The sequence below is a fragment of the Brassica oleracea genome, chromosome C2 (genome assembly GCF_000695525.1).
Source record: "Brassica oleracea var. oleracea cultivar TO1000 chromosome C2, BOL, whole genome shotgun sequence".
Classification (NCBI taxonomy): Eukaryota; Viridiplantae; Streptophyta; class Magnoliopsida; order Brassicales; family Brassicaceae; genus Brassica; species Brassica oleracea.
Window position 1 is genome coordinate 17582158 of NC_027749.1, and position 10996 is coordinate 17593153.

The following is a 10996-nucleotide window of genomic DNA, read 5'->3' on the forward strand; positions in this document are numbered from 1 at the left end:
TCACTATTTACGATACTATTTTACAGTTTATACTACCTCAACAATCTACTCTACATTTTAATTGCACGATTAGCATAGTTTTAAATTTCACTAAATAACGTTTATTAAAATCAGTGTATGTTAAAACTTAGTTATGCTTTGAATCTTATATTATTCTTCCGAAGCATTGTTAGAACAAAATGTATATTAACTTAGGTATTCCTTGTGGGAGTTTAAACAAAATATTTTTTAAAGGGCTTTCATACTAATTAAAATATTGATTCTCCAAATCATGTTTCAAATTACAACATTTACGTGATTATTCATATATATGACTCACATTGAAACTTCTTAATATTCACGTACTGAAAAGATTTGTTCGTCTTTAACTCTTTATAACGGTCTATTGGTTTTGCTTGTACTAGTATACAAGTATGTTACATGTGTAAAGAAAAAAAAAATATCGTGACCTCTTTGATAAACAAAGATCAGTTGGCATGAAGGACAAAAATCATTGCCTCAAATGGTCAAAACATGACTCTGAAACCACTCTCAAAAAAAATTCGAGTTATGTAATCTTATTCCAAATCTCTAGCTCTAATACTCCATATTAAAACCAAATTAATTATGGACAGCAGCGATGATAACAAGAAAACTAATTTTGGATAATAAATAAATAACAGGAAATATTTTTATTTGATACAGCACAAGTTACTAGTTACATCACAAGAAACTAAAAAAAATACCCCAATGGAAAAGTAGAGGATTAAGTATGTGCAGAACAAATAAATACAAACATTTATGCTTTGCTTTTCCTCCTCTCTAACTTCCATTTCACAATTCCCTTGAAAACCGAATCTCAAAAAGTAAATCAAAGCTAAACCATACACAAAACCCAAAGACTTTTTGGTTTGGTTCAGAGTTTGACAACTTCAGGGATAAAGACAGGGTATCGGTCGATACAATCAGACCGTGGTCCATCCTTAGAGCACAATTATCGCCGTCCCTTAAGCCATTTCTTAAGGTAATTTTGGTTTAAGAAAAAAATAAAAAACACATAATTACAGAAGAATCGTGTCTTAATTAGGGACAAAAAGAGGCGTCTCTTGTTCACACGTGTAGGCGTTTGAGAGGTCAGAGGAGAGGTGTGTTCCTTCTTCGTCCTCTCTCTCTCTCTCTCTCTCTCTCTCTCTCTCTCTCTCTCTCTCTCAAGTTCTCTCTGTGCGACGAAAACAGCGATTCTCTCTCTCTTTGTGGCTCCTCGACGAAACGGCTCCTCGACGAAACGGCTCCGTCTGTCTCCGTGGCTGTCGTCGACGAAGGAAAACGGTGATTTTCTCCCTCTATGTGTGTCTCCTCGACGGCGACGGTCCTCTATCTCTCTGTGTCTCTCCTCGGTTCGATTATGTCTCTTGGTGGCTCTCTACGACGGCGACGGAGCTCTCTGTCGGTGGCTCTCCACGTATCAAGAGGTAAAGCTTATGTTTCATGTTCTTGAATCATGCATGTCTTAGATTGTTGTTCTTTTGTCTCTAGATTGATTTGTTTGAGATGGTCTTGTTCATGTTCTGATTGTTTGAGATGGTCTTGTTCATGTTCTGATCATGTTAATTATGTCTCGGTCATGTTGCATTGTTCTCATGTTTTATTGTATCTGGTTATGTCTCGGTCATGTTTGTATTATATATGAAGAAGATCTGTTTATTTTAGTGGTTATGTTCTCATGTTGCATTGTTCTCATGTTCTCTTGTTTTATTGTATCTGGTTATGTCTCGGTAAAGTTTTGTTGTTAAGATACATGTTGTTCAAGTCAGTGGTTATTGATACATGTTGTTGTTGTTGTTCTTTGTTTCAGGTTACGAGTGAAAGACTGAAAGAGTGGAAGAAATCACGGGCGAAGAAGGTTCTGCAATAGCTTGTAATCTTCTGTCACGGACTTGTGTCCTCATGTTTGTCCTTACTGACTTGTGTAGTCTCATTCACAGACATTTGTGTCCTCATGTGTTTGTCTTGTTTGTATTATTGGGTAGTTTAGTAGTCACGGACTTGTGTACTAGTGAGTTGTGTATTCCCATTGTCTATATAAAGTTTGTCTTCACAAAACATTGTCTACATAAAGTTTGTCTTCACAAAACGAGCAAAAGAGTTTGATCAAAACAATTTCATGTTCTACCTTCTCTCCTTCTTACCAAACCAAAACAAGTTCATTTTCTCTCCTTATAACCATACCAAACGAGCAAAACATCATCTAAACATTTTGATCTTAATCTCATGTTCTACATTCTCTCCTTCTTACCAGACCAAAACAAGTTCTTAATCTCATGTTCTATCCTTCTCACCAAAAAAAACTAAAGACATTTTGATCAAAACAAACGGTTGATCACAATTTTTATATGGCTTCTTCTTCTCAAAATAATTTAGAGGGGTCAATTGATGATACATTTGATCAAATCTTTGATCAACACTTTGATCAAGTTTTTGAGAATTTTACCATTCATTATGGTGACCAAGAAGAAGGAAGGAAAAAATAAAAAAACGAGCTTATATCGAAAGAAATCGTGAAGAATGTCATGTGCATTTCTGGAATGATTATTTCAGTGAAACTCCAACGTATTCTGAAATTTTTTTCCGCCGGCGTTTTAGAACGAACAAGCCATTATTATGCATATTGTTGATCGACTCTCCGACGAAGTTCAATACTTTCGGCAAAGGGAAGATGGTCTTGGAAGGCTTGGTCTCTCTGCACTCCAAAAATGTACAGCGGCTATTCGTGTCTTGGCGTATTGATGCGCCTCGGTTCGTAGACCCGGCCCAGGATGATGCGACTATGGTTGAGACAGATGTTTCTCCAACAAAGGACAAACCAGGATGGATTATTGACGAGCATACTGATCTAAAACCAGCTGAAGTGAGAGTAGATGAGCTAAGTGACACTACTTTGGAGCTGGATGAGCTAAGTGACATTACTTTGGAGCTGAGTGAGCTAAGTGACACTGAAGATGGAGCTGGTATAGCTGCTGGGCGAAATGAGCATTTTTCAGCCCAAAGAAAAGTTCATAAAAAGTTCAATATGGGTTTGTTACTTTCCAAATTTGACCAGCCCTTTCCTAAGTCCATTTCAAGCCCATTCTCATCAAGAATATCAAGAGGGAGTCAACAAATAAGTCATGGTCGTGGCTTGCCAAGAGATCTTGAAAGACTAGTCAAAATTCAACTTCTCGGTTCTACAAAAGTCTTTAGTCTTAGTCTTTGTTTGTGTTTTCTAAGTTTCTAGTTTTCCACAATTTATTTATGTCTTTTTTTGACTCGTTGTAATATAAATATGTAATCACATCCAAGGAATAAGATAAGTTGTTTTTCCACTTTTTGTGAGTTTATCTCCTTTGTTCTTTGTAGAACATTTCTTGTTTCTTGTTGAATTGTCTCCAAGTAAACATTCTCTATTTCGTTGGACTTGTGCGTCATATCAAGCAACGTTTAGAAACCCTTCTTTTGTTCGACTTGTGCGTCATATCAAGCAACAATTGAAGTCTGGTAGTATCAAGAGACTTTCCGCACCTCTTGTGTCACCATTCAATCCATCATTTCTCCTTTTTGGCGAGATCATATCCCTTAAGTCCGATTGAGTGATCCTTCCCTATTTGGGGCGTATCAAGTGGTATCATAGCCACTCAACTGGTACTATCTTTCCATCCTTCTCATCTTCCATTTCTAAACACTTCTTCTTCTTCTTCTTTCTATCTCAAATCCGGGCCACTACCTTACCTATTGCCATTCCTTTATAAAAAAAAAAGAAAAGAAAAGAAAAAAAAAAGAGAAAATCGAAAGTTTGATTTTTGGCTAGGTGGTGGAAGAGAAATTCTGCTGGCTGAGGAGAAATCCAGCCTTGGAGTGGTTAATACGGATTTCAAAAGTTAAAATCTCTTATCTCTCTATCTTGTTACATCCCTTGTTGCTTGGAGAAATCCATTGGGTTACTTGATTTGTTCTCATAGAACTTTGAGAGGAGACTCTTGAGTGACCACAAAAATCTGAGAGAAACACTTGTATGGATGAGATTAAACACTTGAGAGTGTGAGGATTATTTGTATCTATTAACCTTTTGTGTTGAGAATTTTCAGGTTAAGATGTTTGGACTTCTCAAGAAGAGTAGCAACAAAAATTGCCAACAGCAAGCTATCTCTAAATCTTCATTGTTGAATACTTTTGATGAGGTTGTTACTGTGCAGGAAAGGCCAACTCTAAGGAGACCACATAAGATGCCAAACAAGAGGTGCAAAGAGCAGTTCAAAACATCGAGAGATGAAGCTGTTCAAAGAAGTCTTTTCAGTCAGTTTGAAGTCCAAGAGTTTTGTGACAACCTTGTGGAGGGAGTGGTGAAAGCACTCAAGGACGTCAGCAATAGCCACAAGAAGAGCACAACCACACGTGCACCAGTAGTTGAGCCATCATTATTCATCAGTGAAACACCCAAAGGTAAATTTGAAAACAACCTTGAAGATCTAAAAGAATTTTCAGATTCTTTACCCATCTATGATGAATATGATGATCTAATGGAAAGTTTGATCATTTGTGAGGATGAATGTGATCTTCCTTCTCCAAAACCTGATCTTATGTTTGATATTGATAATGAAGAGACTAATGGACTAACTTGTTTTGAACCGGAGCATCCGAGTAGTCTTGTTCTAGTTTCACAGGTTTTTGAGGAAGAGCCACTGGACTACCCACAACAAGGACCACGTCTTGACACTAGGAGACCCTTGGACGATGATTTAGGTCCCATCTTTGATGAGGAAGACGAACTTGGTCCAAACTTTGATGAGAAAGCACCAAGCCTCACATCCATCAACATGGAGAATCATCTTTGCTTTGATCCCGACACAACTCCTGCCCCTTTGTCTCCTAATCCACAAAAGCACTGTAAGGAACTTGGTATCATCTGTTTTGTGTCTGATTTGTTTGTTAAAGTCAGTTCCAGTGACAAAACGTTTTGGTCTTAAAACAGTAAAAAAAGTTTTATGTTTCAAATTCTGTTTTTGATAACATGATTGATTCTTTTAAGAAACTTAAACCTGCTAAACTCTTTGATCAAAAATGTTTTCATATTGGCAATGACTTCCCTTCTGGTCTTGTTTTGAGCTTTGATCAGTTTTTGAAACATAACAAAGGTCTTGATCATCTTAAAAAAATCACCTGAGCTTCTTTTGCAACAGCCAGATTTATGTTTCCGAAAACCTTGTGAATCCTTTGTTTGTTTTAAGGATAATGGTTTTGATCTGAGTTTTCCTAGTCATGAACTGATCATTGATTATTTTTTTTCTCCCACACGTGCATGGAAAGAGCTTATGGTTAGTAATTTGCAGAAAACAAAATCACTTAGAACTGAAACCGATTTTTGTTGTGATTTTTTTTTCTTGAAACCTGCCCATTCTTATTCTGAATCTGATCTTGAAATTTTGTGTCCCAATTCTGATCATGCTAGGCACATTTTGAAAATGTTCTATGGTATTTCTTGCCTTGAGAACATTCTGATTTACAACACCTTCTTTGATAAACATGTTGAGCCTTGGATAAGTGATTCTCTGTTTGAACTTGATCTTTTGTGTTCTAAATCTGAGAAACTTGTGCATGTTTTGAAATTGTTCTTTAGGAACTATTCAATCACGTGCCTAGAAACCCTTTTTGTCATCAATACCTATTTTGGTGTGAATTTTGAAAGGATGAAACGTGTGCTACTTGTTCTCCGGAAAGAGACTTTGATTTCCGATTTGAATAAGTACATGTCTTGCATATATGATCCTGGTATTTTAATGTTTGTTTTGAGTATCCAGGATAAATAGGTTCAGCCTCAGAAAAGTGAAAGAATTGACCGTACTCATCAGCCTGAAATTTGGAGCTGCATGTACTTGAGGAAAAAGACTTCAAAACTCCAAGGACGTTTCTGTCCAAAAAAAATTTTCATTGAATTTTACATGATTTTTAAATTCTTTTTGTCTGAATCATTTCCTTTTGATACATGTAAAGTGGATTTGAGGTCAAATCCTTTTCAAGAGGGAGGGAATGATGCGCCTCGGTTCGTAGACCCGGGCCAGGATGATGCGACTATGGTTGAGACAGATGTGTCTTCAACAAAGGACAAACCATGATGGATTAATGGTGAGCATACTGATCTAACACAAGCTGAAGTGAGAGTAGATGAGCTAAGTGACACTACTTTGGAGCTGGATGAGGTAAGTGACATTACTTTGGAGCTGAGTGAGCTAAGTGACACTGAAGATGGAGCTGGTTTAGCTGCTGGGCGAAATGAGCCTTTTTCATCCCAAAGAAAAGTTCATAGAAAGTTCAATATGGGTTTGTTTCTTTCCAAATTTGACCAGCCCTTTCCTTAGTCCATTTCAAGCTCATTCTCATCAAGAATACCAAGAGGATGTCAACAAATAAGTCATGGTCGTGGCTTGCCAAGAGATCTTCAAAGACTAGTCAAAATTCAACTTATCGGTTCTACAAAAGTCTTTAGTCTTAGTCTTTGTTTGTGTTTTCTAAGTTTCTAGTTTTCCACAATTTATTTATGTCTTGTTTTGACTCGTTGTAATATAAATATGTAATCACATCCTTTGTTCTTTGTAGAACATTTCTTGTTTCTTGTTGAGTTGTCTCCAAGTAAACATTCTCTATTTCGTTGGACTTGTGTGTCATTTCAAGCAACGTTTATAAACCCTTCTTTTGTTGGACTTGTGCGTCATATCAAGCAACAATTGAAGTTTGGTAGTATCAATTCCGCACCTCTTGTGTCACCATTCAATCCATCATTTCTCCCTTTTGGCGAGATCATATCCCTTAAGTCCGATTGAGTGATCCTTCCCTAATTTGGGGTGTATCACGTATGGTACTGCGGTTGATACAGTCGACGAATACCTCCGGCTCGGTGAAACTACAACTCGGTTATATTTGGAATATTTTGTGGAAGCAATAATAAATTTATTCGATGATAAGTACCTAAGAAGACCAACACCGGCTGATCATCGATTGTATGCATTGAGAGTGGAAGAATTGTCCTACCGCTTGGAAAGGGAAATATTCTCGTGGTTCGGGCAAACCAACAATCGTTTTAGAGGTGGTTACGTCATATGATCTCTGGATATGGCATGCGTTTTTTGGACCTCCAGGTACCTTAAATGATATCAATGTTCTTGATCGCTCACCTGTTCTTGATGACATAATAAAGGGTCAAGCTCCGCAAGTCACTTGCTCTGTCAATGAAAAAGAGTATCATATGGCTTACTATCTCACCGATGGTATTTACCCGAAATGGGCAACTTTTATCCAATCTATTCCAATACCACAAGGGCCGAAAGCAGTTTTATTTGCTCAACGTCAAGAAGCTGTCCGAAAAGATGTCGAGCGTGCTTTAGGAGTCTTGCAAGCTCGCTTTGCTATTGTTAAAAATCCAGCACTTTTTGGGATAAAGTCAAAATTTGGAAGATTATGAGAGCATGTATCATACTCCATAATATGATAGTAGAAGACGAACGAGATGGATACACTCAATTTGATATTTCAGATTTCCAACAAGGAGAAGACACCGGAACTTCACATGTGGATCTCACGTATTCTACATATATCCCTACAAATGTCGTCAATATGATGGGTGTTCGGACTAGAATTCGTGCTAGACAAATGTCTGATTTGGTTGAACATGTATGGCTTAAATTTGGACGTGATGAAGACAACAACTGATCTCGGATGCATCTTTCTATTTTAATTGTGTTTTTACTAATTTTTTTTTTTTAAGTTTTATATTTAAATCTATGTTTAAAATGTTATCTTTTATAATGTTTTATTTAATAAATAAATTTTATCTTTAATAAAAAATAAAAAAAAATTAAGAACCTCTAAATAAGAAACTTGCATTGGAAGCGCTAAATATTCAGGTCTCTTAATTGTGTCTCTTAACCTCACATTTACTACTTAAAATTATTAAACAAATATTAAAAGATTCTAAAAGGAGCTTTGGGATAATCATGCTCTTAGGTTTCTTAATCTTACGGTTACATTTCCACGCAGCATAGTTACACTTGAAACCACTCCCAAACGCAATCTGCCAAACTCTATCTCCTCTCCTCATTCTCCCTTTAGACTCGATGTAGCTAAGCTCGTACCACAACGACGAACATGATGTATTACCAAAACGATGTAAGGTCATCCTCGAGGCTTCCACATGTTCCCCTGATAGGTGTAGATTCTTCTGGAGCTCGTCGATTACGGCTCTGACACCTGCGTGAATGCGTGAATGCAGAAGTGTTCGAAGGCTAGCTTGAAATCCGGTATATATGCTTTCCATTTCGGGTTGAAGATTTTATGTCCAATTAAAGACAGAAGGAAAAGGAGTTGCTCTGATGCTGGTAGGACCAGAGTACCTGCTATATTAAAACAGAACCAAAAAATCCGGATTTAACGCAGCCGAAATGGAATCTGTAAATAATTTTCTTTATCGAACAAACGGAATTTAAGGGGGGTATTAGTGGGAATTGGATTTATAATTTTTACGTCTAGTGTTATTGGTTTATAGATTCTCACATTCTCATTAAAATCTTGTGTTTTTAGTTTGATGATTCTATAATTCTAGACAAAATCATTTGTTATTGAAAAAGTTTAGATTTTGGTGATTCTACAAGTCTATTAAAGTAAGTGTTATTGGGAGTTTAATTCTTAACATTTTAACTCACAAAACAAGAATTTTTTTTTGATGATCCTAGTATCTGGAGTCTCGAGAGGATCCGACTATCGCCAATGACCGTCCACCGAGGCTTAGCCAGGGAGCCCGCCGAGGTATTCAGAAGGGCTTGTGATCACCCCATGTAAATCCCACCAGTGGCCGCACGTTAGTAGACTTCTCCGTATTGGGCCCGAAGGTCCCTCAAGATAATCACCTCCTAGCGGCACTCGAACCCATGACTTTCCTGGTTGAGTTTAACCACTGGACCACTAACACGTGGTTCACAAAACAAGATTTTGAGAATACTACATGTTTTCTTTGAATTCTTAGAATCATTACATTACTTTATTTTTATAGATTTCACAATATACAAAATTCTCTACAACTCGTTCCAAATTTAACAAACCTCTCAACTTTTAAAATCAACAAACTCTATAAAAATCTAATAAGTCCCACTAACACCCCCTAATTCAACGGAATGGGATAAGCTGAATTTTCCATAGAACAAGACGTATGTATGTACCAAAAATGCATCTATACATTTATTTGAGAAGTGAATTTACTTACTTCGACAGAAACACTAATTTCTCCAACCAAACCAAACTTAATTTTTTATACCATTTAAATTTACATATAACAAACCGATCTTCAAGCAACCGCATTGATAAGCTTAATTCGTTTTTAAATTAAAGTAAAAAATTTCACAAACCGAATTTCATACAACAAATAACATACCCAACATATTTCAAATTAAACTAAATATATGTAGCATAATTTTTAATTTTTTTAAAGAAAATCGAACCATATCCAGACCTAACCGGGTAAAAAAAATTACATGGAACAAGAGCTAAAATAGCCAAGACCGGTCCTAAAATATCACGAGACTATTTTAAATAGTTGAATGTCCACCCACCCCTTTATATATACTAGGGGCATTGCCTCCGCGCAAGCGCGGGATTGTGGACAGAGTTCTTGTTTCATCTCAATATTTGCTAGGGTTATTGTAGTTGTGAATTTTGCGTTTTGAGTTGTTTTTCAAGTTTTTTTTATTGTTATAGGGTTAGAGTTGTAATGATGAACTGTGTATGCATTGTTCTCCACTTATGAAGGACTAAACTGTGTTAGTAATGTGATTGATATAGTTCGTGTTGTTGTTTGATGTGTCATTGAGACTTATTGTTTGTTTGTCTTTTTAATTTGTTTCTTGTAATGTTGAGAGTACATAAATTATATTAAAGTTGTTGAGAGTACATTTTGTTTCTGGATATTTTTTCTCCAGTTTAGTTGTGTAAGTTGTGTGTATTAAATAATAATTTTTATTATCCTTATTATGTTTGTTATATGTTTTTATTTTATTTTTAAACTTGTTGCTCTTACCGGACATTTAAAACAAATACATGAAGACTTGTAGAAATAACTATAAAATGAGTGACAGTTCCGAGTATTTGGGCTTTAATGAGGTTTAAACGAATTTATGTATTTCTCATAAGAAGACAATAATATTGGCCTGTTGACATTGGGCATGAAAGCTATTTTTATAAGATAAGAGGAGTGAGCAGGTGGAGCTGTTGTTGCCGCCTTTGTGTCTGTCGGGATTGTGTCTTGTATCTCTTGTTGTGGCTGTGTTTGTTTATCTTTTATTTCGTCTTCTAAACAAAAATCATTGTAAGTTGTATTTATAAGAGTTCATAACTTACTCTACTTTTTTTGTTTAGGTAATTTCACTGATCTTGGTTGTCGTCTTCGTCTTCTTCGTTGCGAAAGTAAGTTTGTAAATTGTTAAATAGCTGGCCGTGTAGTTTGTATTTGTTTAGCTGACTCGATGTATGTGTCGTTGCGAAAGTAAGTTTGTAAATTGTTAAATAGCTGGCCGTGTAGTTTGTATTTGTTTAGCTGACTCGATGTATGTGTCGTTGAGTTTTAGTTGGGGTGATTGGTTTAGTAAATTTGATTTGAAGTTTATTTCTAAGATTAGAAAAAAAGAGGTGATCATTAATGATTCATTTTTTTTTTTGGAATTCTAGTTTATGGTGTTTTGATTGTTTGGGTTGTTGTGGTTTCTTTTAAGCTGTAAAATAAAAGTTTGTGTAAAATTAGTTTGATCAGTACGGGAGATAAATAGATGACCACATAATTTGGGTAGGAAATATTTTTGATTATTGATGTTAGCACAATATAGATAATAATATAATGGGAATTGTGTGTTGATTGTTTCTTACGGATCAATGAGGAGACGGATAACAACCCGAGTTGGTTCTTTGCTAAGGTCAGAGCCTTGGACAGAACGGATTTGCCCAACCA

At 36.1% G+C, this 10996-nt stretch overlaps 1 pseudogene; it reads right to left on the reverse strand.

Annotated features, from left to right (window-relative positions):
- Positions 1-895: 895 nt before the first annotated feature.
- LOC106325062 overlaps positions 896-10996 on the reverse strand; it is a 21181-nt pseudogene continuing 11080 nt past the window's right edge.